This window comes from Ascaphus truei, unplaced genomic scaffold, assembly GCF_040206685.1.
Source record: "Ascaphus truei isolate aAscTru1 unplaced genomic scaffold, aAscTru1.hap1 HAP1_SCAFFOLD_356, whole genome shotgun sequence".
Classification (NCBI taxonomy): Eukaryota; Metazoa; Chordata; class Amphibia; order Anura; family Ascaphidae; genus Ascaphus; species Ascaphus truei.
The window spans coordinates 6,586-10,279 of NW_027456574.1; the positions used below are offsets into that span (position 1 = coordinate 6,586).

The 3,694-nt window shown below is 42.5% G+C and overlaps 1 long non-coding RNA gene across 1 annotated transcript; it reads right to left on the bottom strand.

The window, feature by feature from the left end:
- Positions 1-401: 401 nt before the first annotated feature.
- On the bottom strand, positions 402-3,138 carry LOC142483685 (uncharacterized). Its single transcript, XR_012797417.1, has 3 exons — positions 2,648-3,138; positions 1,640-1,881; positions 402-559 (listed from the first exon to the last, which is right to left on the bottom strand). It is a non-coding gene; the product is annotated as an uncharacterized LOC142483685 (long non-coding RNA).
- Positions 3,139-3,694: the final 556 nt, after the last annotated feature.

Below are 3,694 nucleotides of genomic sequence, written 5' to 3' on the forward strand. Positions count from 1 at the left end.
CCTGTTTGTCACACAGGTATAGCAGCACACATAGTCGCCCTGACACATTTCATAATTTTCCAAATCTCGCATTTCTCTTCACATGTACATTGTTTTCCAAACCACACCGGTCTATTCTTATGTGCTAAGCTATTTGAAACCTCACAAGTCTGTTTTTCATGTATACAAAGCTTCCCAAACCTCACAGGTCTCTTCTTCATAAATTTTTCCAAAACCTCACAGGTCTCTTTTTCATGTGTGCTGAGCTTCCCAAATCTCACAGGTCTCTTCTTTGTCGCTCCATTAATAGGTGACACAAGTTACAACCAACTCACATATCTCAAGGACCAATACACCTACTGGAACTATCCACTACTAGGTGATGTTTAATAATTGGGGTTGAGGCTGATTTCTTACCATAGTTTTTGTAGGCTGTGTCTATGGTGGGAACTTCACCTCGACCACTGAAATCATCTGCTTGATTCACCAGAGCTTCTTTCACCGATTGGTAACCTTTCAGCACCACCACTCGCCGCATCCCCAAGTAGACCGTAAACACACTGCCATAGGTTTCACTCAACTGTAATAACATTGTCAAAGAGCGCCCAAATTAGATTGTAACCTCTGCAGGGTAGGGACCCATTGGATCGGCACTCAAAGAGTGAATGTTAAGGAATAAAAGATACAGCAAAACCTTACAGTATTAGTGTAGCTGGACTCTATTCACTTTCATTGTGCAATCCGTATGGATAATTTTTTCATCCTTATGGAGGATTTCACTGATACTGTAAGTTTTGGCTTTATCGTTTATTCTGTTCATATATTCTTTGAGTGCTGATCCAACCCCTTGTTGTTCCTGTACTGTCTGAAAGCCTGCTGGTGGAGGCAGTGGATCTGGGCAGCAATCCATAAGAAATAAGAACATTTTAAGAAAATGCTATTGGTAAGTTCTTTTTATTGTTTTTTTGTATATTATATTTTTTAAGCAAATGTGATTGAGGACTATACAGTTCATGGAAATACTCTGCTGAATTAAGGGGTGTAACAACTATGTAGGCAATTCTAATTACAACATCAGCAGAATATGTGTGTGCGTGTTCAGATGGGAGAATGAGTGGCTCAGTGAGTGAAGACACTGACTAGCACAGAGTTTGAAGCAGGGGAACCTGGTTCAATTCCCGTTGTTGGCCCTTTGTGACCTTGGGCAAGTCACCTTATCTCCCTGTGCCTCAAGCACCAAAACATAGATTGTAAGCTCCACGGTGCCTGCAAAATGTCTCTGTAAATTGCTATGAATATATAGCAACGATATACAAGAACATATTATTATCTGAGTATTTCGTTCTATATGTACGTATGTGCAGGAAGAGCAAGAACATTATTGATGTGGCTCTAATAAGGTTCTCCATCTTTGCCCCTTAGAGCGTGTGTGTGTGTGCATAATTGTGTTATTGTGTGTGCTGGTTGTGCATCATTTTTTTTATGTGTGTTAAGGTGTATGTACTATGTGTGCATCAATGTGCATTAATGAACTTGTGCAGTGGTTAAAAAGCATCAGCTGCTGGCATTAGGGGTCAAATGTCAGAGGTCACCATTAATACCGTTATATGCACCTACAAAACAATTTTCCTGCCTGACTCCTCCGTATAACACAACTCACCTCTATTAATGACTCCACCAGCTTCCCTCTCCTAATCTGTAATATATTCCCCAAAAATGGAAGAGGTGTCGGTCCTGGGGGCAAATTTCCTCTCCTTCCCCGTGTCTTCAGAGCTGAGTAGAAGAGCAGACAGGAGATGCAGATCACAATAGTCAGCGTTACAGATCCAGTGATATCCATTGCTAACCATGAGCTGAACAGTACTCTTCAGATCTTTTAGACGTGTGTACTGTAAGTCTGAGCTGTGAAAAATAGAACCAGTTTAAAGCACACGGTGTATCTTGAAATGCTTCCAATGCTAATACAGTTTCTGGCTTGACCTATTATTCTTGTCTGACTCAGCCCTCATTTTAAAATGTACTGTTTTGTGTTTGTTTAGACACAAAATAAAGTAAGCATCCAAATAAAAAATATTCAGTACAGTTCAACATAAAATCACATGTGTGTGTGTGTCTGTGTACAGATGCCTTGTTATTTAAGTTCATTTTGGGCGCAAGGAAACTGCAGCTGAACAGAGGGTTAAGTGTATTTGTGGGGGAGGGGGGAGGGTTGGGTTGGTAAGTGTATTTGTAGGGGAGTGGTAAGTGTATTTGTGGGGGAGTGGTAAGTTTATTTATGAGGGGGTGGTAAGTGTACTTGTGGAGGGGTGGTGGTAAGTGTATTTGTGGGGGAGGGGGGGTTGGGTTGGTAAGTGTATTTGTAGGGGAGTGGTAAGTGTATTTTGTGGGGGGGTTGGTAAGTGTATTTGTGGGGGAGTGGTAACTTTATTTATGAGGGGGTGGTAAGTGTACTTGTGGAGGGGTGGTGGTAAGTGTATTTGTGTGGCAGTGTATTTGTGGGAGGTAATACGTATTTGTGGAGGTGGGGAATTGTATTTGTTGAGGGGGAATTATATTTAGGGGGTGGTGGTGTTTGTTTCTGGGGGGTGTAGTGGTGTCTGTATTTGCAGGGGGTATTTTTGTGTATTGGGAGGGAGTTGTGGGGTGCGTTCCAGCTGGAGTGTCTCACCTGAATGTCTCAAGATCCGGTGGCCTGGTACTGCTATTGTACTAAAGGGGAAGGGATCCGGTCCTGGGTTTAGCTGGAACTCACCATTACAGGGCTATAGAGGTTCCAGGCAAAGCTCTCCCTGAACAGCTATTGGAATCGCCTGGTTCTGAACTCAGACTCCTGTTTATCTTGATGCTGCTTGCCGTGCTGCTCTTCCCCTATTGGCTGTCTATGCTATTTAAGGTCAGCCCTTCCCCCCAGGAAGTGGCGGAGCATAGATCTTCTTGTATGTAACTGTGCTTGCCCTTACTTGGCCTTCTTGTGCTGTCTTGAAGCTTTTCTTATCCTGAAACCTCCTGCATCCAAAGGCCGTTCCTATGCTGTAAATCCTGTGCTAAAGCTTCCTATCCCTGGCAGACTTCGCCTTCATCACGCTGAAGCACTTTGCTGAATCGGGACACACAGATCCACTTCTAGTCTTGTGCTTCCAAAGTGGCCACGTCCGGATGTGACGTGATATGTGGAGTCAAGCAGAAAGATAAATCATAGTGCAAACTGATGACAAAAGGGACAAACACTAAACAAACAACAGATAAAACATAGTGCTAATTAACATCCCTCACATGTGCTAATTAAGTTTGTTGTACCAACCAGGTGACTTTCTAAATGTATATAAGTAAACTTACAACAGCCATTGCTGCTTGCAGCCTTTGCTCTTAAGCAGAAATGCTTTTAAGTAGAAATCTTTAAAGTAGTATGGAAGTTTAAAAAGGAAGTTCAAAAAGAAGTGGAAAAAGTGGACACCACCTACTGCTTCTCGTTCCTGCATTTGAACTACGCTGGAAAGGAGGTTATCATCCCACACTGCACATCTCAACACATTGCTATTGCTGTGATGCCACCTTTACTTTTTATATTTACTGTAACCTCACTTATTTTCAAATTATGCACTTCCTTCCACCAGCCTCATCATGTCTCTAACTCTATTCATATTTCGCCATCTCTCCTTACTTCACCACTTCTCAGTTCACATGAACTCCTCTCTTACCTGCGCCCTCTGTCACC